General features: G+C 44.4%; 1 protein-coding gene across 9 annotated transcripts in view; it reads left to right on the forward strand.

The window, feature by feature from the left end:
* The window catches only part of BLNK (B cell linker), a 249,892-nt gene that overhangs the window by 106,683 nt on the left and 116,426 nt on the right, over positions 1–26,783 (forward strand). The window contains exon 1 of one of the 9 annotated variants that reach the window (XM_083149322.1): positions 19,112–19,497. The exons of 7 other annotated variants lie outside the window; for them this stretch is intronic. The gene's annotated coding sequence lies outside the window, so the exon portion shown is untranslated. Of the gene's footprint in view, positions 1–19,111; positions 19,498–26,783 lie in introns of those variants that run through there. One more of the 9 variants, XM_083149326.1, reaches the window with a different exon arrangement.

Consider the following 26,783-nt stretch of genomic DNA (forward strand, 5'->3'; position numbering starts at 1 on the left):
ATGCCATCATCTCTATAAAGCCATATTTTACCCATGTCTGGTCCTTTGTATATGGAGCACTGCAAATACTTCTAACTGCACATATAGATATATACAATAGTATAGTATTATATAATTTTATATTATATATATATATAATAATATATGGCAAACCCAACCCTGAACTGAGAACGATGATGGTGAGATGTACAGTTCCAAGTAACTCATAACTGAACACCCTTATACACTACAATTGTCCTTCTAGATATATTGACATTGGCAAAATTATTTAACGGTATCGCCCCAAGAAAGTTTTATTTTTCAAAAGTATTGGAGTGAAAATCTGATGTCTAGATATGAAAAAATCCTCTAAAAATGTAATGAAAAATAATATCCTTAACATAAACATTGCTTCATGCACATAGTGCCATCTTGTGGCAGAATGGAGAAGTGCACTATACATGAAAGGTTAACAAAAATGTGTACAATGTTGTACATTGATATAAAATGTAACATTACTCATTAGTTAACATTTTACTAATATTTTATTTTGCCCTGCGGTTGATCTTTTTCAGGTATGCAGCAAATTTAGCAATATGCTACATGACTGTTATCAGATTTGTTATACTGTATACTATTATTTGTTTATCACGCAAAAGTCACCAATTGTGATTATATTATATACAGTCTAGTGTTCTAGTATAGTCAAAAGCCATAGTTAAAATCTCAAGTAAATATAGTCAAGATTTTATGGTTCTGGGCTCCGGGAGTTCAAGTGAAATCGCATAGTCAAAATTGTACATATCCAAAATCTCATCATGTGTATACACCTTAAGACTGAGCCCTAAGGTACTCCAACTGATAGAGAAGCAAAGTGAAATCAAAGAAATGAACATGGAAAGAGCAATTAGATAGGTAGAATGAGAACCAAGAAAGGGCTGTGGTTCAGATGCACAAAGCTTAAAAAATGATAAAATGTAGAGTGATAAACAGGCAGCCAATCAGCTCCTACCTGCCATGTCACAGACTGTGTTTGAAAAATGTCAGGCAGGAGCTGATTGGCTGGCTGTTTATTACTCTCCATGTTATCACTTTTGAAGCTTAGTGCATCTGGCCTGTGTCTTTAAGACCTTGTGATTGTAGTGTTAGAATGAGAAGAGAGTGGTCAACGGTGTCAAATGTAGCAGAGAGATCTAGAAGAATAAGAAGAGAGTAAGGGTGAAATGTAATAGGATGAGAGAATCAGAAAGTGAGAGATTTGGTAAGAAATCTCCAATAAAAGCGGCAATCATTTACACTGGTTTTGCCGTGTAAGGCCCTTATTCTGGTTGGTGCGGTCGAGCCGCATATGCGGCTCCGACCGCACCAGACGAATCCCCGCCTACAAGACGGATCGGCACGGCCGTCCGTACACGGACGGCTGCCGATCCGCATGAAAATGGTGGAGGCGTACGCCTCCACCATGGTGGGAGCTGCCCCCTGCATTCGATGGTCGTCGACCATCGAAGGCAGGTCCGCACGCCGCGGCAGCTCCCGCAAGCTGAGACCACACGGACAATCGTCCGTGTGGTAGCTTGTATGGGGGCTGAAAGCTGACATCCGGCGACGTCAGCTTTCCGCCCCCATGAGTTGCGTCATGGCCTCATTACCATGCGTACGCCCCGCGTTTGCATGGGAACGCCCATGAAACGCGGGGCGTATACATAGGGAAATGAGGGCATGAAGCCCCTCACGCCCCTATACGCCCCCTTTGCGGCGTACTAACGTTATGTGCGGCGAATTCGCCTGCACATGCGCAGATTGACCTCTGCGCATGTGCAGACGGAAAACATCGGCGGTACGGCCGCACGCGGGCCGTACCGCACGAACCAGAATAAGGGCCTAAATGATTGCCGCTTTAAGAAAAACTATAAAATTTCCCCCTAATTGTCCTTTAGACTTAGCAGTGACCAGATAATTTACTACTTTAGTCAGCGCTGTCTGGGAACGAAAGCCTGACTTAAGTGGGTCCAAAAAGAATGGCCGAGAGGGTCACGGAAATAATAAATATCTTCTATACAGGGCTTTGTAATATTATGTACCCTATACATAAACTAAAACTACTGTATATACTCGAGTATAAGTCGACCTGATTATAAGCCGAGGCACCTAATTTTACAACCAAAAAACTGGGAAAACTTATTGACTCAAGTGGGACCTCACTCGAGTATAAGCCGAGGGGGGGCTTTTTCAGCATAAAAAATGTTCTGAAAAAGTAGGCTTATACTCCAGTATATATGGTATATACTGTATACAGGACCAGCACCACTACTAGGCAGCTTTAGGCAAATGTCTATGTGCACCGGTCACTGGAGGGCTGCAGCGCACACAGCCGATGAATGCTTCTTTTAGCCGCGCTCCTCCTTTTCCTTTGGGCATGCGGAGCGGGCATTCCGCAGCCAGCATCAGACCGCACTGTAAGTAAAATAGCGATGCGTGCAGAATGACTGTGATAATCTGGCTCTTGTTTTCTGCTGCTACACTCCATCTACGATCGCAGTTATGACAGCCGCCCCCCTCTGCCTTCCTGGTCAGTGCCGTGCCAGTGAGTACTGTTTATCACTAGGGTGCTGGGAGCCAGTGGTCTGGCCAGTGCTATAATTCTGCGCTCAAGCTTTCTCAGAGCAGCGCGGTTCTCCTGCTGTGGAGTGAGCAGTGCAGTTCTTCCCTCTTGGCTGTGTATGGACATTGCAGCATGACAGGAAGACAGTGACCTCACAGAACTTTCATTAGTTGTTCATTACCCTGAAGGTGTTCTGCAGGTGCATTGTATTCCGCCATGGCGCCTAGTAACTGATGTGCCAATGGTTGTTACCTCATGGCAGGGGTGTCAGTGTTCTACCTGTACACTGACAGCTCTCCATGGGCAAGATGCAGGAAAGTAAAACCATTTCGGAGGTCCGCATATGCACCAGTTGCTAAGTAATCCATGATGTTATGACCATGTTATATATTTAGGATCACTAATGGCATATTGGGCATTACCCCTATACAAATGTACATGTTATGAGCTATGCTATAGTTTATTTATTTATTTACAGTTTCTTATATAGCGCAGCAGATTCCGTTACAGTTTCTTATATAGCGCAGCAGATACCGTTACAGTGTATTATATAGCGCAGCAGATACCGTTACAGTGTATTATATAGCGCAGCAGATTCCGTTACAGTGTCTTATATAGCGCAGCAGATTCCGTTACAGTGTCTTATATAGCGCAGCACATTCCGTTACAGTGTCTTATATAGCGCAGCAGATGACGTTACAGTGTCTTATATAGCGCAGCAGATGACGTTACAGTGTCTTATATAGCGCAGCAGATTCCGTTACAGTGTCTTATATAGCGCAGCAGATACCGTTACAGTGTATTATATAGCGCAGCAGATTCCGTTACAGTGTCTTATATAGCGCAGCAGATACCGTTACAGCGTCTTATATAGCGCAGCAGATTCCGTTACAGTGTCTTATATAGCGCAGCAGATTCCGTTACAGTGTCTTATATAGCGCAGCAGATACCGTTACAGTGTATTATATAGCGCAGCAGATACCGTTACAGTGTATTATATAGCGCAGCAGATTCCGTTACAGTGTCTTATATAGCGCATAAGGGTAAAGAAGAGAAAGAGTCTCCTTGTGTGGGTGCACCGTAAAGATAAGGTAAGTATATAAAAAATAACTTTTATTTCACTTTATATAAAAAGCTGCGAAAAATAGTTAAAAAACATATAACATGACTGGGTGGGGTAACACATTTATATTAAAACTAAGGTGGCAGGCAGACGTGGCTGTAAGTTTATTATGACGTATAAAGGCTGGTCAGTGTGTAGATGCCCCGGTTCGTGCAGTGGATCTGAGATCTCTACCTGCTAGACGAATAGCTGGGGTACCCAGGGGAGCTCAGCTATCAAGTTGCCAATAGCTCTATCTGGGGTAAGACCTCAGTGTATCTCAGTGTACCATGACACAAGACAGAATCTGAAGTGCTGTGTATATCAAGAATAGGCACATATGTCAGGCAGTGGGGTCATAAGAGTCTTGTGATAGGGTGTCGCCTCTGTCTCAATGGCAGAGAGACCTCGACCCTATGGCCAATAATGGTGTGGCCCAGTGCCTGAACAGCTGATAGTAGAGATTCTGGGGTAAAGTGTGTCCCCGTCCGTGGACCGGGGAAAACACAGTCACCACTGATGCCTCTCTGACCGTCTGAATGCAGGATCTCAGGTGCTATGTAAGTCACCTGGAGTAGGTATCTCATAAGCTGGAGTGTCCAAAATGGGGTGTCACCTCTGTACGAATGTCAGAGAGACCTCAACCCCAAAATACTAGTGACACGACAAGTAAATAAGTAAACCAGCTCAGGGTACGAATTCTAGGGTGGAGTGTGGAGACACAACCACTACTAGTGGCATTCAGGCGGAGAGTGGCAAAGAGAGTTGGATATCCCACGGTGGGGTATATCCAGAGGTACAGGTATGCGTTGGAGCCCTTATAAGGGCTTCCAAGGTTACACACTGTGGCACACAAATCAAAATGCAATAGTAAAGAAAATAATAAACAGCACAGCTGCCTGCGCACCGCTAGCCAGCAGTTGTGCTGTTTATTATTTTCTTTACTATTGCATTTTGATTTGTGTACCACAGTGTGTAACCTTGGAAGCCCTTATAAGGGCTCCAACGCATACCTGTACCTCAGGATATACCCCACCGTGGGATATCCAACTCTCTTTGCCACTCTCCGCCTGAATGCCACTAGTAGTGGTTGTGTCTCCACACTCCACCCTAGAATTCGTACCCTGAGCTGGTTTACTTATTTACTTGTCGTGTCACTAGTATTTTGGGGTTGAGGTCTCTCTGACATTCGTACAGAGGTGACACCCCATTTTTGGACACTCCAGCTTATGAGATACCTACTCCAGGTGACTTACATAGCACCTGAGATCCTGCATTCAGACGGTCAGAGAGGCATCAGTGGTGACTGTGTTTTCCCCGGTCCACGGACGGGGACACACTTTACCCCAGAATCTCTACTATCAGCTGTTCAGGCACTGGGCCACACCATTATTGGCCATAGGGTCGAGGTCTCTCTGCCATTGAGACAGAGGCGACACCCTATCACAAGACTCTTATGACCCCACTGCCTGACATATGTGCCTATTCTTGATATACACAGCACTTTAGATTCTGTCTTGTGTCATGGTACACTGAGATACACTGAGGTCTTACCCCAGATAGAGCTATTGGCAACTTGATAGCTGAGCTCCCCTGGGTACCCCAGCTATTCGTCTAGCAGGTAGAGATCTCAGATCCACTGCACGAACCGGGGCATCTACACACTGACCAGTCTTTATACATCATAATAAACTTACAGCCACGTCTGCCTGCCACCTTAGTTTTAATATAAATGTGTTACCCCACCCAGTCATGTTATATGTTTTTTAACTATTTTTCGCAGCTTTTTATATAAAGTGAAATAAAAGTTATTTTTTATATACTTACCTTATCTTTACGGTGCACCCACACAAGGACACTCTTTCTCTTCTTTACCCTTATGCATTCAATTAAAGTGTCCAGAGGTAGCACACCCCTACCTGGATTGGTATTATCCATTTACATTTTTACAGGGGTTCCACTATATACAGTCTTGTGCGTATGACCATCAACCACCCTTTCTTCTTATATAGCGCAGCAGATACCGTTACAGTGTATTATATAGCGCAGCAGATTCCGTTACAGTGTATTATATAGCGCAGCAGATTCCGTTACAGTTTCTTATATAGCGCAGCAGATTCCGTTACAGTGTCTTATATAGCGCAGCAGATTCCGTTACAGTTTCTTATATAGTGCAGCAGATTCCGTTACAGTGTCTTATATAGCGCAGCAGATTCCGTTACAGTTTCTTATATAGCGCAGCAAATTCCGTTACAGTTTCTTATATAGCGCAGCAGATTCCATTACAGTTTCTTATATAGCGCAGCAGATACCGTTACAGTGTATTATATAGCGCAGCAGATTCCGTTACAGTTTCTTATATAGCGCAGCAGATTCCATTACAGTTTCTTATATAGCGCAGCAGATTCCGTTACAGTGTATTATATAGCGCAGCAGATTCCGTTACAGTTTCTTATATAGCGCAGCAGATTCCGTTACAGTGTCTTATATAGCGCAGCAGATTCCGTTATAGTTTCTTATATAGCGCAGCAGATTCCGTTACAGTTTATTATATAGTGCAGCAGATTCCGTTACAGTGTCTTATATAGCGCAGCAGATTCCGTTACAGTTTCTTATATAGCGCAGCAGATTGCGTTACAGTGTCTTATATAGCGCAGCAGATTCCGTTACAGTTTCTTATATAGCGCAGCAGATTCCATTACAGTGTCTTATATAGCGCAGCAGATTCCGTTACAGTGTCTTATATAGCGCAGCAGATTCTGTTACAGCGTCATATATAGCGCGGCAGATTCCGTTACAGTGTCTTATATAGCGCAGCAGATTCCGTTACAGTTTCTTATATAGCGCAGCAGATTCCGTTACAGTGTATTATATAGTGCAGCAGATTCCGTTACAGTGTCTTATATAGCGCAGCAGATTCCATTACAGTGTCTTATATAGCGCAGCAGATTCCGTTACAGTTTCTTATATAGTGCAGCAGATTCCGTTACAGTGTCCTATATAGCGCAGCAGATTCCGTTACAGGGTCTTATATAGCGCAGCAGATTCCGTTACAGTGTCTTATATAGCGCAGCAGATTCCGTTACAGTGTCTTATATAGCGCAGCAGATTCCATTACAGCGTCTTATATAGCGCAGCATATTCCGTTACAGTGTCTTATATAGTGCAGCAGATTCCGTTACAGTGTCTTATATAGCGCGGCAGATTACGTTACAGTTTCTTATATAGCGCAGCAGATTACGTTACAGTTTCTTATATAGCGCAGCAGATTCCATTGCGCTTTACAACTGTAGACAGTGATAAAACAAACTGGGTAACAACAGACAGACTTGGAGGTTAGAGGGCCCTGCTGCAAGCTTACAATCTATAGGGATATAGGAGGGAAACACAAGGACAGGCACCAGTAATAGCATAGCAGTCCCACCAAGTTACAAGTCCAGAAGGGAAGCTATATAATACATAAGTGCCTCAGAGGGTTATGCGTATGGTACTTAACTATGATAGGCTTGCCTGAAGAGGTGAGTTTTCATCGGACACTTGAAAGTTTGGAGGCTAGTGGAGAGTTATTGTGCATGGAAGGGCATTCCATAGGATGGGAGCAGCCCAATGAAAGTCCTGTAATAGTGAATGGGAGCTAGCGATCCGTGCAGAAGAGAGACACAGATCTTGTGCAGAGCGGAGTGGTCGAGATGGGAGATATTTTGTGATAAGTAAAGAGATATAAGCTGGTGCAGTATGGTTAATAGCTTTATATGCGAGTAGAAGTGTTTTATATTGAATGCGGTAATATACAGGCAACCAATGGAGGTATTGACAGAGCGGATCAGCAGACAATGAGCATCTTGCAAGAAAGATCAGCCTCGCAGCAGCATTTAGAATGGATTGCAGTGGTGAGAGTCTGTTCTTGGGAAGACCAGTTAGGAGACTATTGCAATAATCAGTGCGGGATATAATGAGTGCACGGATAAGAGATTTAGTAGTGTCTTGTGTGAGATAGGGTTGTATTTTTCAGTTATGTTTTTTAGAAGCATGTAACATGATTTGGAGACATATTGAATGTGGGGAAGAAAGGACAGTTCAGAGTCGAGGATCACCCCTACGCAACAAACTTGTGGGGTAGGGTAGATTGTCAAGTTGTCAACAGCGATGGAGATATCAGGAAGGTAACTGTTCTTAGTTGGCGGGAATATAAGTAATTCCGTTTTGGAAATATTAAGTTTGAGTTGGCAGCAATAAAAGTAATTCCGTTTTGGAAATATTGAATTTATAGTGGTTATTGTTGTGTAGTGGTGTGTACATATGTGTTTCCCAAGCTACTATTTTGAAGGTTTATCTTTAAGAAGTCTTCTCTGCTCATTGGCCAGTGCCGGCTCTATCATTCAGCAGCAAGGTCACCAGGATGTGTGTGTGTGTGGGGAGGCACCAATGAGTATGCCCATCACAAAATAAAGGATGGCTAAGAGGAGGACATTCACATTGCATTTAATCCGTGGGAAGTAGGTTGAAGTTTTGCCTACAGTGCAGAGAAGCCCTATACCAGTCCTGACTGTATATGTATATATCTATATATATCTAAGATATATAAGATATATATATATATATATATATATATATATATATATATATATAGATATACTGTATATATCTATATATATATATATATATATCTATATATAGCTATATATATATATACACACACACACACACACACACACTTATAAACCAGTTACTGCCTTGTTTCCCACATACTGTATTCACAGCACAGCCTTTAAGCCATCTGGCATCAGCAGTTTGACAATAGACAAGTTGTTTCATGTATCTGTAACAATTCCTCCTTTAGTTAGACACTGTATCGTCTAAGAAAGTCTATTTAAAGAACAGGAAGTTGTGTAAATTCTTGGACTGCTGCGTGTTTTTATTTTTTAACATTAAAGTTAAAATGCTGTAGAATGCTGTTACTGCAAAACCTGTTCCTCTCTCAACAATCACCTCAGTGTAGTGTCCTCTAGTCCGGGACAAGTTATGACTTGCAGCACAGCCCTTTATTTATAATATTGGACTTTGGAATTACTTGCTAGATCTAATTCATCATACAGAATTCTTTTTCTTAATACAGGTAATTGCCTTCCAGGTCTTATCTCTGAATTGAATAAAGTTAAATGTCAGCCAGGTAACAGTCCATGACTTCTAACAGGAAGTATCAGGGAAAATAGTATTACATAAACTTGGGCTTTGTGGTATCAACTGAAAAACATTTTGTTTGTTTTCTGCTCTTGCCTCGAGACAAATGCAATATGAAATGGTTTCTCCCGCTGCCAATTTCAGAGAATAAGGGCAATATGGCTGCTTGGGAATTTCCAGATCGGTTTGCTTCGTAAATGATTGCTTCTTTAATAATATGGACAGACTCACAATAATTCCAGAAAATCCTGAACCGGAAAACAGTCAATTTACCGACAACCATTAGCAGACAGCCAAAATGCCATCACATTTAAAATGCTGGCATTTATTATGCCGACATTGTCAATGCCGACATGGTCAAAATCTTGACATTTAAAGCGATATGAGTTGTTCGTTATTTCTTTATTTGAAACCGATTTGTTCTTATACTGTGCCTCACACACTTTCTTAACTCTCACACCCTAATAGACCCACTTCAGTCAGGCTTTCGTTCCCAACACTCCACTGAGACAGCACTGACTAAAGTGGTGAATGATCTGGTAACTGCCAAGTCTAAAGGCCATTACTCACTACTTATTCTTGTAGATGTTTCTGCTGCGTTTGATACTGTTGATGACATGCTTCTCATACAAACACTACACTCCCTATGTCTTAATGATACAGCCCTTTCCTGGTTCTCATCTTACCTATCTGATTGCTCTTTCAGTGTTCGCTTCTGTGACTCTACCTCCTCTTCACTTCCTCTGTCAGTTGCAGTTCTGCAAGGCTCATTTTTAGGTCCTCTGCTTTTCTCAATCTATACTTCATCTCTTGGAAAAATAATCAGCTCTTTCAGATTTCAGTATCACTTGTATGTGGACAATACTCAAAGTTATCTATCAACCCCAGAGTTGTCCCCAGTGGTCTTGGGCCGAGTCTCTGGATGTATCTCTGCCATCTCATCTTGGATGCCTTCTTACCACCTCAAACTCAAACTATTTCCAAAACTGAATTACTTATATTCCAATCGGCCAAAAACAGTTACCATCCTGATATCTCTATAACTGTTGACAACTCGACAATCTACCCTACACCACAAGCTTGTTGCCTAGGGGTCATCCTCAACTCTGAACTGTCCTTTGTTCCCCACATTCAATCTCCAAATCATGTTACATGCATCTAAAAAACATATCCAAAATACGACCCTATCTCACACAAGACACTACTAAATCTCTTATTCATGCACTCATTATATCCTGCATAGATTACTGCAATAGTCTCCTAACTGGTCTTCCCAAGAACAGACTCTCACCACTGCAATCCATTTTAAATGCTGCTGCGAGGCTGATCTTCCTTGCAAGGTGCTCATAGTCTGCTGATCCGCTCTGCCAGTCCCTCCATTGGTTGCCTGTATCTTACCGTATTCAATATAAAACACTTCTACTCACATATAAAGCTATTAACCATACTGCACCACAATATATCTTTTTACTTATCACAAAATATCTCCCATCTCGACCACTCCGTTCTGCACAAGATCTGCGTCTCTCTTCTGCACGGATCACTAGCTCCCATTCACTATTACAGGACTTTCATTGGGCTGCTCCTATCCTATATAAAATGCCCTTCCACGCTCAATAAGATGCTCCACTAGCCTCCAAACTTTCAAGCGTTCCCTGAAAACTCACCTCTTCAGGCAGGGCCTATCATATATAAGTACCATACGCATAACCCTCTGAGGCACTTATGTATTATATAACTTTTCTTCTGGACTTGCAACTTGGTGAAACTGCTATGCTATTACTGGTGTCTGTCCTTGTGTTTCCCTCCTATGTCCCTATAGATTGTAAGCTTGCAGCAGGGCCCTGACTGTTGTTTCCCAGTTTTTTTTATCACTGTTTACAATTGTAAAGCGCAACGGAATCTATTGCGCTATATAAGAAACTATGGTACTTGTGTATTATCACGGCGCCCATCGCATCGCATACCATAAGGCATACGATGGTATGCTATGCGATATCGCGCGATGTTGTACAATGGCATACAATTTTAAAATTGTATGACATTGTATATGGCATACAATGCCATACAATGCGATGGGATGCGATTAAAAATTATATAAGCACCCTAATGGGTGCTTACAATGTTAAATGCACCGCTTCGGGCTCGATGGCTCACTGCGCTCGCCACACTATATAAAATCAACTCCACACTGACGTGGATAGTGGGGGTATGAAAAGGTCGTAGGACTGACGTGGATAGTGGGTGTATGAAAAGGTTGTAGGACGCGTACCGCCGCCCCTCGCGGGCTCGCTGCGCTCGCCACACTTCGGGTTGACGTTTATAGTGGGGGGTGGCGTGGGGGTGCAGTTGACATTGTAAGTACCCATTACGGTGCTTAAAACCACCAATTAGGGTGCTTGTACAATTTTTAATCGAATAAGGGTGTAAAATCACGTCGCATTGCATCGCATGCCATCGGGTGTATGGCATGCGATGCGATAAAAATATTGCACGACCAACATCGGGGGCGCCGTGATAATACACAAGTACCGAAACTATAAATAAATAAAACTGTGCCCGACTTATGTCAACATGGTCACCCAAAAAAAAACATGTTGACTTTTTGACATGTCAACATTTTAAATGTCAACATGTTGAACGTGTAGGTATTTTGGCCATGTGTCTCAAGCTAACATTAAAAATATGGTTAACAATATCGGCGGTACTCCTGGGCAAATGATATAGGGCATACACATACCGTTAAACATGCAGTCGTTGATTATATAGGCCGATTTGACTGTATGTTCAGACAACAGGGGAGCGTGCATCGCTAATGATATAGTGCATACACACAAGACGATATACACAGTTATAACATTGACGATATCTTTATCGCACATATCATTTCAAATCCCAGTGTTTACACACCTTTGTTGTGTTAACCATGTGCTCCGTAGTGTGTAAATGAAGGACGGTGGAGGAGAAATCATTACCATCCCATGTAAGCGTGCATTATTGACGATATTAAGCGCACACACTAAGCAATATTATAAACAACATCGCTCAGAGGGTTCAAAATGAGCGATATCGTTCAAAATATCGCTTAGTATGTATAGGGCTTCAGTGGCAAACGCAGGATTTTTAGAGGGGGGGTTTCCAAATGTAATCCAAAATCTCGCACTCTGCAGCACATTGGAGTAAGTACATGAATCTGGGGGAGCGGTATCAGCCCTGAATATTGGTCTTTTTATACACTGGATACTGTATGGAATACAGAATTAACATTCAACATTACAGATGGGCTGTTTCGAACATTTAAATAAAATAAGTGGTCAGGAAAAGGTTAAACATATCATAATAAATACACAAACATAAAATAACCAGTACGGCACTTTCTAAACTCACAATCTCCCACTTCATGGTAAGGCTCCTGTCTCTTCCATCTACCAGCTACTCTCTGGTCCATTGCAATGTTTGAGATACTGTACACACATACAGTAAATGTGGTAGAAGAAGCTGGTACACTGGGCATGTGCAGCAGCTCTGCTCTGTCCCTTACACTGCATGATGTGGTGGCAGCTCTATTGATCATATTATATACCAGTGCTATTGTTGTCATAATTTAAGGCACTTGTCAAGAGGAGGGGAGTTTCCGGGCAACCAGAAAACCCACCTGAGTTTGCCTATGGGCTTTAAGCTCGTGCATGGAGTTTGTAAAAAAAAAAAAAAAGTCAAATTTATAAGAGAACGATTATCCTTCAGTATTGCCGACAAAGGCCCTTATTCTGGTTGGTGCGGATATATCCGCGTGCGTTCGGGCCGCCGATGTTTTGTGTCTGCGCATGTGCAGAGGCGTCTCTGCGCATGTGCGAGCGGGGCGTACGGCCAAATCCCACATGATATGTGAACACTCCGAACAGGGGGTGGAGAGGGGCGTGAAGGGCTATTTGTGCTCATTACCATATGCATACGCCCCGCGTTTCATGGGCGTTCCCATGCAAACGCTGGGCATACGTATGGTAATGCGGCCGTGACGCACGTGTAGGGGGCGGACATATGACATCGCCGGATGTCAGCTGCCCGCCCAGATCCCTGCTTTTGCACGGAAAAATGTCCGTGTGGTCTGAGGTTGCGGGAGCTGGTGGAGCACTCGGTCCTGCATTCGATGGTCTGCGACCATCGAATGATGGGGGAGGTTCCCTTAGATGGAGGAGGCGTATTCCGTGTAAAATACACGTGCGGTCCGTTCGGCCAGCTTCTTACCGCGTACGGACGGAGTTGGCGATCCGTATGGAAGGCGGGGTTTCGCACGCACGGTCCTGGCCGCATAATCGGATCCGGCCGCACCGACCAGAATAAGGCCCAAAGTGACTCCGCATGTGGTCCGGAGGCACAGAACTCCGTTAGCGGTATTGATCGCGTAATTGCCATAGCCCAACTCTCTGCAGGAAATACAGGTTTAAAATGTAATTATTTTGGAAGCATGTCCATTAACAGCAACCAGGGTTAACACCTTAGTGCAAATTTTACTGCACTTAACAGTTAACGCAAGAATGAGGGACAGAAGTAAATATGGAATGAATGTGTAACGATGTACTGATGCTTCATTAGCATTTCATTTGCATCTCATTATCGCTGCAGTCTAAACCATCAATGTTAGTGAAATATTTGCATCTTTAATGTTCTAGAAAGTTATATAAAGTGGTCAGAATGTTGCACAGAAAATAAAAGTCCAGAAAAATCAGTTAACCATTTATCCCCCAGCCCCCTCCCTGGACTATTAATGTGTATTGTTGAAGCATGAAAGACAGGGGAGGGCAATCAAATGGAATCCATAAGCCCATAGACTTTAAGTATTTAAAGTTTGTTTGGGCATTTAAACAAACGAAACTGCTTCCCGGCCTCCCCAGAATAATATACCGAATAGCTGTTTGCATAGGGCGTATTAAGACAATAATCATTGTACAAATTCAATTATATTATCAGCAGGAAATAAATACATTATTTAGCCCTCACCTTCGTGCTGTTTTAGCAAGTCAGTTTTTGTAATGAATACTTCCTCTCGTCCCAGTTTCTGTACATCTATACCTAGCAGGACACTAATTACATTCAACTAATTACATTCAAAGACAAATTGGAAGCAAAATCAATTTTAGACAACAGAACACGTCCGGTAAGATGTCCCGTACTGAACAGTTTATAATCCATACTCCATACATACTGTACTGTGTGTGCTGGATAATCTCAGGGCACTTTTTATAGTAAAAGTATCCTTTCATGGAACACCTGACTGTATGTACACAGTAAACAAGCCACTCCTACTACTTAACACTCACGATTATTTGGATTGAAGGTGTTTCACAGTGGAATTTGATTTTACCATGGCATGTTCAAACACGTTGTATAACCCAACAGCCACTTAGGTAGATGTTTTAAAATACACTATGACCCTATGTGATGCAACAAGCTGCATTCTATAGTGTATACTGTATGTTACCTAGGAGACTAACAAGCTAAACCAGCAAGCAATGGTTTTATTGCTGTGATCCATATTATTTAGCTATTTAATGAAAAGACCTTTATTTTATAACTATCAAGTCCAACTTTTATATTATAACTGTAATAACTATAATAGCTATTTAATTAAACAACTTTTATTTTATAACTGTATCAAGTCCAACTCTATTATAGTATTGCTAAGTTTTATACATTTTGCACTTATATTACATGTAATCAAAAGGCAATCAGGAAAATTAGGATTTGCAGTAGCTCATACTGAATAGGATTATATGGATTATTTATCATTATAATAAATGTCAGACTGCGGCGTGAACTAACAATCGGGGTATTGCAGTGGTAAGGGGCCATGTTTAGGGCTGTGACCAGTCTCAAAAGGGGGCATGGCCAGTCACCAATTTAAATATACATATATAAAATACTGCTAGTGCATGCATGATAATGTACCAGATTAATATCAGCATTGCACTGTAGAAAATACACCACCTGAGCAGTGTAAAGCATACTTGCCTACCCTCCCGGAATGGCCGGGAGGCTCACGAATATCGAGTACCCATCCTGCCCCCCCCTTTCCCCCAGGAAGGTAAGCAAGTCTTCTGCTTTCCCTCACCCCCTTCCCCGCTACACCAAGTACGGGATTTTGCGGGTCTGCGCAAAGGGGAGCATCTAAATAACGTGAATCGTGTCAATTCACATAATTTTAGCCCCTCCCCCAACCCACGGACCCGCAAATTTCCACGTTCGAGTGGCATGGGGGTGGGGCTCGCTGGCATCAGCAGACCATTTTTTTGGGTGCTAGAGGAGGCTGCGGCCTCCTCTAGCATCCAAAAAACCTGTCTGCTATAAGGGGGCAGACATTTTGTGTAGGAGATTTTTTTTACAATAGCAGGAGCCGAGCCGAGCGAGCAGGAGCACCGGGACCGCAGAGTAGATATGCGTGTCCCGGTTACAGGCAGGGATGCGTCGGCAAGCGGCAGCAGGGAAGGCAGGTGGGGGTTAACTTTTCTCTGGGTGGGGGCAGCAGTGGAACAGGCAGGCAGGAGCGTAACGATAGCCCCGCAGACCCCCGGCGCCCACACTTTACTCAGCTGCGGGGCTATTGTTACGCCACTGATCAGTATATAGGATACAGAAAAAAGTGAAAAGGAAAATAAGATGGACAAATATCTTATATATATTGCGTAAATATGACTATTCATGTAGAACGTTATTATAAAAATGTATTTCTCTCTGCATATGTCTGTGATCCAGACTGCAAAAATACCGCTGGTGACTGATTAATACCCACACTGACCCCATGTACATAGAAAATATTTATTTCTGAATATGAAAATCTTGTACACTTCTCTTTTCTGTCTCTTGAAACCCAGTTACCCAGACATGTTTTGCATCACTGGTTTCCTTTTGAAAAAAATCAGCTATGCACCTGGAAGCCAGGAGGATGAGCAAAATAATGTTCTGTTTATGTGGGCAGTGAGCCGTGGAGGGAGAAAGAGAGCGGCTAATGGCTTCATCTGGCCGCTAGACTTGTTGAATGCATACATCCTTGATAAGGAAACAGATACTCTGGATCTGTGCTTTCATTTCAAAGAAATACCCAAATGTAAAACCAAGGTCAGAAAGAAATAATAATAATTGTAAATGTTCAGGACAAAAAGTGCATTAGTGCCAAAAGACTAAGGCCCTTATTCTAGTTCACTCCGAACGCAACGCACCTCGGACCGTCAATTGTAATCAATTATAGATTTGGGTAACACAGTTATGTCCATTGAGTGCAGTATAAATGTGGGCCAGATACCAACATTAAAGTAAATGTGTTTTCAGCATATAGATAACACAATACTCCACGACGCGCTTAACAATATCAAACAGAAGAACTTTCTTTTAACAATATATACTGAGGCTGCTATACCACAATGTTACCCGAGGGCCGGGAAACTTACATACAACAAACTTCAAAGTTTGATTGACCATCTGGCCGTACAACAGAATCCCTGATCCCGGATTCTGTTGTACGGCCAGACGGTCAATCAAACTTTGAAGATTTTAATAAATTGTTATCTTGGAGAAAAGACGTATGGACTATCAATTGAGTAAAGGGCGCTGAACCACATTTGGGAAGTGTGTTTGCAGCATATATTCAACTATTTTGTATTTCCTCATTTAGCCAGCAATGACTTAGTGGTTCCAAATGAACCTGTGGAAAGTGTTTAATTAATCACTAATGACCAGAGGACTGGATTGTATTGTGCTCAGCTGCAAGTATTTAAGGTGCGGGCGTACTAATTAGGCTATCCGAATGCCTGGCGCATGAACCATTGCCTTCCGAGAAGTGAAAGCTGCTTGTTTTCACTGAAGATATCTGCCGTGTTGGGTCGCTTGCGCTCTGTGTCTGGTCCGAATGCACACCTACCACTGGTCGTACACTCCCATGTCTACGCCCACATTAACGCCCAGTTTCGCCGACATTGAAACCACGCCCTTATACACGCCCACATGACGCCCATATTACTCCCATATTTCCAGAGAGTGTTCGGTGGACATTTTTAGACTGTATTGTTGAGAACAAGTGCGGGGACACAGCGTTGCACATGCGCACGCGCAGTTAGCTAAAAGTCTCCGTCCGAAAGAATTTGTAACGGACCGCCTCAACCAGAATAAGGCCCTAAATGTTACAGATTCAAATTCAGCTGAAATCAAATAGCAAAGGTGACATACAGTATATAGAACTGGTTTGACAAGGTGTGCAGCAATGGTCTATATATACACTACCAGCATGGTGCATGTACTTGCGATAAAATATTACTGCATACTGACATCACAACTGTATGGTGACCTGAAGTGTAGAGTAGTCTACCTGCAATCCTCACATGACTCTGCGGAGCAGCAGAAGTGTGTCTTTACTCACTGCACTGGACATAATCTGGACAGACAAGGCAATGAAATACCAGGGTGGCTTCCTGTAATTTAGATACTCTGTTTATCATTCACAGTTAGAACAGATCAGATGACACTCCACGGGTTTAGACACATAACGAGCCGGATAGGGTGACATCAACGTTTCATGGCTACCAACGCCATTTCTTTAGGATGTTGGCTGCAAGGGAGAGAAAAGTGCATGTGCAGAAAGGAAAGTTCCTTTCTGCACATGCACTTTTCACTCCTTGCAGGAGCGGGAGGCAGGCCCTGAGCAACTTCGCCCTCATGGTGAGGCTGCTGGAGGAGTGAGGTGCCAAATCTGCTAGGTGGGAAAGAGGTTAGCGCATATTTCCAGTAGCTGGGGGGAAGAGGGTGGTGCACATCTCCAGCATCTGTGGGGAAGAAGGCTGAGCACATCTCCATCGTGTGGGGGGAAAAGGGTGGTGCACATCTCCAGCATGTGGGAGAAAGAGGGTGGTGCACTTCTCCAGTGTCTGTGGGGAAGAGGGCGGTGCATATCTCCATCATGTGGGAGAAAGAGGGTGGCGCACATCTCCAGTGTCTGTGAGGAAGAGGGCGGTGCATATCTCCAGCGTGTGAGGGAAAGAGGGTGGCGCACATCTTCAGCATCTGTGGGGAAGAAGGCTGAGCACATCTCCATCGTGTGGGGGGAAAAGGGTGGTGCACATCTCCAGCATGTGGGAGAAAGAGGGTGGTGCACTTCTCCAGTGTCTGTGGGGAAGAGGGCGGTGCATATCTCCATCATGTGGGAGAAAGAGGGTGGCGCACATCTCCAGTGTCTGTGGGGAAGAGGGCGGTGCATATCTCCAGCATGTGAGGGAAAGAGGGTGGCGCACATCTTCAGCATCTGTGGGGAAGAGGGCAGCGCACATCTCCAGCATATGTGGGGAAGAGGGCGGTGCATATCTCCAGCATATGTGGGGAAGAGGGCGGTGCATATCTCCAGCATGTGGGGGGAAAGAGGGTGGCGCACATCTTCAGCATCTGTGAGGAAGAGGGCAACTCGCATCTCCGGCCTCTGGGGGAGGGGGGAGGGAGAGGATGATGCACATCTCCAGCATCTTGGGGGAAGGAGATAGTACTAGGAACAGGGGGTTTTGGCTTGCACTTACTTAGATCGCTACCATGATTAGAACCAACTTTTATACAATTAGAGATATAGATAAAAAGCATGTACTAGTTGGTGGTGCTCCCCTGAGTTATGGGTAACCATACATTTGGGGAAGAGAAAAGATAACTCTTTTTTTGGGGGCACTAACTTGAATTATTATAATTTTACTTTCGTAACATATGAGGGATAATCCAAAACCTCATACAGTGAGAATTATGGGAGTAAATGGGCTATTTAAAGGGAATTTGAGCAGTTGGGGAGAGAAAGAGAAAGAGAAAAGGGAAAATAATATAATTTTTAGTTAATTTATAATATAAGTGGGATGGATTGGGTGTGTAATGTCCACAAGACTATGATGTTAAGGGTCAACACACATATTTAAAATTGGTGAATGTTTCAGCTTATTTTAGTCAAATTGTCCATTCATGGGGTTCCTTGGAATTCCCTGGACAGTTGATCTATTAGGCTGATTTTTTTGGTTTTTTAATGCTCTGTGACTGTGCAATACTCTTATTGCTTACTGGGATATTGTCCCATTTAGCAAAAAACTTGTGAAAGTGAAAATATATAACATACTATGTGATATTAAAATGGCGATGATGTTCTTGTTCGGTGGCGACGGCAGTGGCGTAACTTGTGTAAGGCAGCCCCCGCCACTGCTTGGAGGAGCGGGGGCTGCCTGGGCGCCGGCTCGGGCACGGAGAGGCCAGACAGAGGAGCCGGGAAGAAGCTGAGCAGTACTGTCAGGAGGGGGCCTGCAGCTGCTCGTGAATATACACAGCCGGCCACTGCTGCCGCGCTGTACATTGTTAGAGGAAGTCCGTGCAGCTTGAGGAGCAGGGGAGCTGTCAGTCAGGGCTTCCCTGATGCTGGCTCCGCCCACCACACTCATGGGCTCCGTGCAGCAGGCCCCAGCCCTGCTCTCCCTGCTCCTGTGACCGGCATTCTTATGGGCTCCGTGCGTGCATTAGGGTACAGTCCTGACTCCTGCTCTCCCTGCACACTCCTGTAACATGCTGATGCTGGCCTCACACACTCACCACAGTGCCAGCTCCCTGCACCTCCAAGGAATGGGCAAGCCAGGTGAGTGCTGTATAGTGGGGGAGTGAGGGGCTGTGTTTTATCTACTGTAATGTGGCACTTTTATTATTGTGGTGCTGTGTGTGTACTGGGGGAGTGGGGTCTGTAATATGATGGGGATTTAGTGTGTGTGGGGGCTGTTTATAATGTGGAATGGGCTGTGTATAATGTAATATAAGGGATCTGTGTATAGTTTAATATGGGGAGGGCTGTGTATAGTGTGACATGGTAAGGGCTGTGTATAGTGTAATATGGGGAGGGCTGTGTAAAATGTGATATGGGAAGGGCTGTGTATAGTGTAATATAGGGAGGGCTGTGTATAATGTGATATGGGAAGGGCTGTGTATAATGTAATATAGGGGGCTGTGTATAATGTAATATAGGGGGGCTGTGTATAATGTAACATAGGGGGGCTGTGTATAATGTGATATGGGGAAGGCTGCATTCATTGGGCCAGATTCAGACCTGTTGATCAGTATAGTCTCCGCCGCGCACCAGTGAAATCCCACCTTGCAAATCAATGTGCCCCCTGTGTGACTGGATTTGTAAGGCTGCACATCCGTTTGCACCCGCCCGGATATTTACAAATATCAGGGACAACCAGTGTTTTTATTGGACTCCCAAAAGCGTTCGTTGTCCACCCCCACATGCCCACTCAATGACAATTACCTTTCAAACGGCAGCCAACAAAAATAATGGCAGGATTTTATTGCAGCATGGCCTCGTGCATGTATACTGCATACCCTACACATATGCAGTTCAATGATAATCATCCGCTATGCAAATTTGCAGCCATGCAAGCAGGTCTGAATTAGGCCCATTAAAATATGGTGCTATGCGTAATATGGGAGAGGGGCGGCTGTATATAATGTGATATGGTACTTTGTGTACGGGGTGTAATATGGGATGGGTGTGTGTACTGGGTGCGGCATCTCTTTAGTGCAGGAACAGAGGTAGTGCAGGCAGATAGCCGTGGGTGCTCACCTGCTAGGAATGACGGAAACGGGGGTCGCAGTGCTAGGCCTCTCCCCATGGCCATACCCACCTGGCATGTAGCTCCGCCCTTCCTGGGGTCGGACGCGCCTTCGGTGCGGCAGGTTGAGGTATGCTATAGTTTTCACCTGCCATTGCAGAACACACCACTGAGTGTATGTACATGGGTGGAGCTAGACACAACCTTTGGAGCGGACCACGATATCCCCCTCTCAATGGGGCAGCGCATTTTACTAGCATCTGGAATCTCCCTGAAACTAGTTTTCAAAAGTAGGCAAGTATGAGAGAAAACAGTATCCCACCCAGACCCAGTATGCTACACTGACAGCGGGCAGTCTTTTTCTTCTGGGCCCCGCTGGAAGTTGTAGCGCTATGTGCCGGCAGGGCGGGAAGCGCTGCTGACATTGAAAAGACTGAGAATTCTCTCAGCCAATCAGCTTCCGGCCCGGCCAGTCTTTTCAAATTCAGTAGCGCTTCCTGCCCTGCCGGCACATAGCGCTAGAGTACAAGCTATCTGCCGCCGCCCAGATCATCCCCACTGCTGCACATAGGTGAGGAGGTGGGGGTCAAACAGTCTGCTGGGGGCAGTGTGCAGTGCGCTAGCAGCCAGTCCCGGGGGAGAGGATGTCCAGGTGGCCACGGTGCTGGGCGGAGGGGAGAGTGTTCTACAGGGGATGGGTTCTGCCAGTAAGCTCGCTGCGCTCTCCCTGCTATGCCTCCCCAGGGATGCTTCTCCGCCAATCACAGCGCTCCCAGCCACATACTGTATGTGGCAGACAGACAACAGTAATTAGAAGCAGGTTGGTAATTCACCTTTTTCTGCAGCCATTCATTTAAATTAAGTCCCACCAGGGTGGTCAGTGTGGACCAAGGGGGGCACATATAGGCATGTGGTGGGAAGGTACAATGGGGGGGGGACAGCGAGGCATGTAGTGGGAAGGTACCAGGTGGGACACAGCGAAGCATGTGTTGGGAAGGTACCAGGGGGGACAAAGAGAGGCCTGTGGTGGGAAGGGACCAGGAGGGACAAAGAGAGGCATGTGGTGAGAACGGAACAGGAAGGACACATGTGCATATAGTGGAAATGGACCAGGGGACACACAGAGAGGCATGTGGGGGAAAGGGACATGGGGAGAGACAGAGAGGTAATGTGTATGGGGCATTATGGGGGGGGGGGGGGGGGCGCCTAAAAATATTTTGGCTTGGGGGAGCATCATTTATAGTTACGCCACTGGGCGACGGCCACTATGACAGGAGACCCATTAAATTAGCGCCCATGCGCTTAGTTATGCAGAGTGCAAGTTAGTCTAAGATGTCAATATTAGTCTGAGATGTCAGTCTGAGATATCAATAATAGGAAAATTAGAAGTGCACCCCTAGGGTCCCAACTGTCCCGTGTTTGCCCGTGTGCCCAATCGGGCAGTGAACGGGTTAAACAGTACACAGGTTAAGGGGCCACTAATTGGGGGCAGCAGAAGAAAGAAAACTGGGATCTGCTTTTGGGGCTCAGCTCTTGGATCACCCCTGATGGAATACCAGCGCAGGGGGTCACTCTCTGGCTGGCCGCAATGAGAGTCCCTTAGCGAGAGTAGTAAAATATTGATAACAGCACAAATAGATATAGCAGGTTTAGTCAGCTCTGTAGGTATTGTAACCAAATTGTAAATAGTTTGTCTTATACATTCCACAAGGTACCTATACTAATTGCACAATTGCAATGGTTTTCTGGACCTTTGAACGCACAGATGCCTGGGAATGATAATTATAATAATGGCTGCAAGAAAAGAACCTGCTGATAATGCTCTCTCACAAAAAGAAAAGAAATACCTTCAAGGAAATTTTTGTACACTTTTATGATCACAATAGTATGGATTTTGTGATCATTATATCCCTTAATGGTTACTCAGACACTAATATTCAATTAATATTCAATTACTCATACATCGGAATACAGGTGCTCGATATACACTATCCAATTTGGACTCATTCAATCTATAGTTTTATAGATGGTCTGTATAGCTTTAGGTGCCTCTCACTATATTCCTTAATAGTCCCTTAGACAGAAAATTCAGTCAATCATATATAGAACTTCCGACACTTAGGGCGAAATGTAATAGGGTGTGATTTTTGGACATGTGCGATTTTGGGTCAAAAACGGCCGAAATCGCACATTTTCCGAAAATCGCACATTTAATAGGTTGAAAATCGCGGTAAAAAAATCGCACTTTTTACCGCGAAATCGCACTTTTAGAAGTGCGATTTTTAGTCACATTTCAATTCGCATCCAGATGTTTTCCCATTATAAAGTATACAATTCGCAAATGTAATAGGGTGTGATTTTTGGTAAATGTTACCAAAAATCGCAAAAAAAATAGACCAGGTTCTGACAGGCGAATTTGACAGAACCATGCACAGATCATTGAGATCTGTGCATAGTCCTGTTAATAAAAATGTGTAAAAGTGTTTTTATAAAAAAAAACGGCGTAGGGTCCACCCTCCTAAGCATAACCAGCCCCGGGCTCATTGAGCCGGACCTGGTTCCAAAAATACGGGGGGACAAAAAGCATAGGGGTCCCCCGTATTTCTGAAACCAGCCCCGGACTCTTGGACCGGTCCTGGTTCCCAAAATACGGGGGACAAAAAATCTGGGGGTCCCCCGTATTTTGAAACCAGCACCGGGCTCCAACAGCACTCGGTGTCATGCCACAGCCGGGGGACACTTTTTATACAAGGTCCCCCGGCCAAAACATGAGCACCGTGGCTGGTCAGCCTTGGACGGGGTACCTGGAGGAGTGGGGACCCCCCCAATAAAGGGGTCCCCCCCCCAGGCTTCACCCGTCCAGGGCTGAAGCCCGGGGCTGTCACCGGCGTCCGTGGCCAGTGGACGCCGGCCTGATAGGGTTAAATCGATCATACATATCATTACATTGCTTTATACCGGAGAACTACAAGTGCCAGCAGACCTCCCCCGCATGCTGGGACTTGGAGAACCACAAGTCCCAGCATGCGGGGCATTAATGGGCCCGCTGGGACTTGTAGTCCACCTGTAAAAAGAATGTTTATAAAAAACACACACAGAGAGAAGTAAAAGTTTATTTCACACACACACCTCACTTTTACACCAGCGTTACTTACCATTCCTGGATCCAGCGCTGGTCTGGCTGCTTTACAGCCGGCTCCCCCCGCACTGACAGGCAGCAGGGAGAACCGGCTTTCTCCGTTGCCTCTAACAGCTTCTGTAGCGCTGTCCGAGTGCTACAGAGGCTGAGAGCGCGATTGGCTGAGCTATGCGTCTCCATGGAGACGCATAGCTCAGCCAATCAGGACTGAGCTATGCGTCTCCATGGAGACGTATTGGCCAATCGCGCTCTCAGCCTCTGTAGCGCTGGAACAGCGCTACAGAAGCTGTTAGAGGCAACGGAGAAAGCCGGTTCTCCCCGCTGCCTGTCAGTGCGGGGGGAGCCGGCTGTAAAGCAGCCAGACCAGCGCTGGATCCAGGAATGGTAAGTAACGCTGGTGTAAAAGTGAGGTGTGTGTGTGTAATAAACTTTTACTTCTCTCTGTGTGTGTTTTTTATAAACATTCTTTTTACAGGTGGACTACAAGTCCCAGCGGGCCCATTAATGCCCCGCATGCTGGGACTTGTGGTTCTCCAAGTCCCAGCATGCGGGGGAGGTCTGCTGGCACTTGTAGTTCTCCGGTATAAAGCAATGTAATGATATGTATGATCGATTTAACCCTATCAGGCCGGCGTCCACTGGCCACGGACGCCGGTGACAGCCCCGGGCTTCAGCCCTGGACGGGTGAAGCCTGGGGGGGGGGGACCCCTTTATTGGGGGGGTCCCCACTCCTCCAGGTACCCCGTCCAAGGCTGACCAGCCATGGTGCTCATGTTTTGGCCGGGGGACCTTGTATAAAAAGTGTCCCCCGGCTGTGGCATGACACCGTGGGCTGTTGGAGCCCGGTGCTGGTTTCAAAATACGGGGGACCCCCAGATTTTTTGTCCCCCGTATTTTTGGAACCAGGACCGGTCCAAGAGTCCGGGGCTGGTTTCAGAAATACGGGGGACCCCTATGCTTTTTGTCCCCCCATATTTTTGGAACCAGGTCCGGCTCAATGAGCCCGGGGCTGGTTATGCTTAGGAGGGGGGACCCCACGCCGTTTTTTTTTAAACTTTTTTTTTTTTGCACAAAATCGCATTTATGAAAATGCGCACATTTTCATGACTGAAAATGCGCACATTTTCATGACTAAAAATCGCCCGAAATCGCGGCAAATCGCATTTTTTGCCGCTAATTCGCATCTCATTACATATGCGAATTCGCGGCAAAAAACACGATTTTTAAAGGTGCGATTTCTGGCGAGTTTGGAACTCGTCCAAAAATCACACCCTATTACATTTCGCCCTTAGTATACACCATCCAATTTAAACTTATACAATCTGTAGATTTTTTAGGCAGTCTATATCACTTTAAGAGTCCTGTATTAACTTTTCATTGAATATGCACGCTACAAACACCAATACTCACACTTCTATAGTATATGAGGGATATGCACAGGTTTAGGTTTGACCAAGGTCCTTATACCCGGTCAGACAACGACATTTGTATATACAAGTATTTGGACATCACGTCCCAAACCACAGCATTTTTACTTATCCTTCTGATGTGAGTTCAGTCACTGCTTAAATAGCACCTGGGTCCTCTCTGTGGCCGTCCTTCCACCCTGCTGTACGCGCGTTTCGCCGAGTAGGCTTGTTCACCAGTGTATTGCTGTGTCTAAAATGTGTGCTTTATATACCTAATATATTAAGCGGCAATTGCCGTCAGCTGTTATAGTTCCAAGTAGTAAGCCCGTCCATGCAGGTGTTTCATTGGTGGTTGCTTGTGGATAATCACTCCCCCGTCCATCCCTGTCCCCTCATTGGTTACTAGGGGTCAAGCCCCTCTGCGTTTACGTCGAGGTGACGCGCGGCTCTCCCACACTGATGTGGGGAGTGATACTAATACAGCGATCGTCCTCCTGTGAGACTACATGTCCCACAGTGCTTTGCTCCTGCACATCCCGTGTCTTAGCAGGGCAAGTAGTACTAATTTCTCTGATACTCTCTATTCTAATTGATACGCTCCGAATGATGACCAAACTTTACACCTATTTTTTTAGTGGAATCATGCCATTTTACATACGCTGTGGGTATCTATATAAGACTACATTCCCCACAATCCTTCACTCGGATTGCTTTCCTCTGTTACGTATTTGCATCTCATGTTGTCATGGTGATGTTCGTCGGCATATTTAGGACTGTTTTCTGATATGCTTGTAATGAGTTGTGTCAGGAGGCATTTTCAAAGGTAAATAGCCACAGCGATTTATTATAATTTGTATAAATATAAGGTGTTAGTCTACTTTTAATGAATTGTATCAGGAGACATTATCGGAGGTAGTTAGCCACAGCGATTTGTTATGCTTTGTATGGATATAGGATATTGGTCTACTTTTATTTGGTGAGACAGGACTTGGCTGTGATACATATATGTAAGTTATTAGACATTATATCAAAAAAGATTGATTAATCAATAAATAATTAGCTGCATCAGTTAATAAAGATGTTCTTCTACTGTTGTTCAGTGAGACTGGATACTATGACTGGGAAGGGTTAATATACTGATGTTTTAATATTGTGGACAAATTTGGGGTCTGGCCGAGGAATAGAATCAATATGTCACTTCATATACTCATGAGGATATTATAAGGAGGGTGCTATGCTCTCATACCTGATATAGAAAGATAAAGTTTTGTATTATTTTACATAAGATAAGTGGTTAATTTACAGTGCTATTTAGTACTTATTAAGAAGTGCTGGTGCTCCTAATTATTGATTAATCTGTGATAGTGAACGATGAACTATTAGTTTATGGTGTTAAAATGTGTTATATTTAATTCTTTAAGTAATCCTGTGATGTTCGTATGCTTGTTACATTTGATCTCTTGAGTGAGCCAATTATTAGTGAAAAATGGTGTAAACCTAACTCGGTGTGACACTGCAAATTAAAACGTGAAAAAGTGAGAAATTAAATAGGGATATGAGTTGTCTGTGCCCATGAATACATAAGTATCTTCCTTTTGAACCTATGTTAATGATGTATTACTTTTCAAAAAATTCATATTTTATTTAATTTATTGATTCCTCAGATAAAGACCTGATAATTGATGTACTCATTTAATCCATCCGGCGTGAGTCCATCAAGTTTAAAAGTCCACTCACTTTCCCGTTGCATAAGTTTTTTCTGTATATC

The sequence above is a fragment of the Crinia signifera genome, chromosome 6 (genome assembly GCF_055691185.1).
Source record: "Crinia signifera chromosome 6, ASM5569118v1, whole genome shotgun sequence".
Lineage (NCBI taxonomy): Eukaryota > Metazoa > Chordata > Amphibia > Anura > Myobatrachidae > Crinia > Crinia signifera.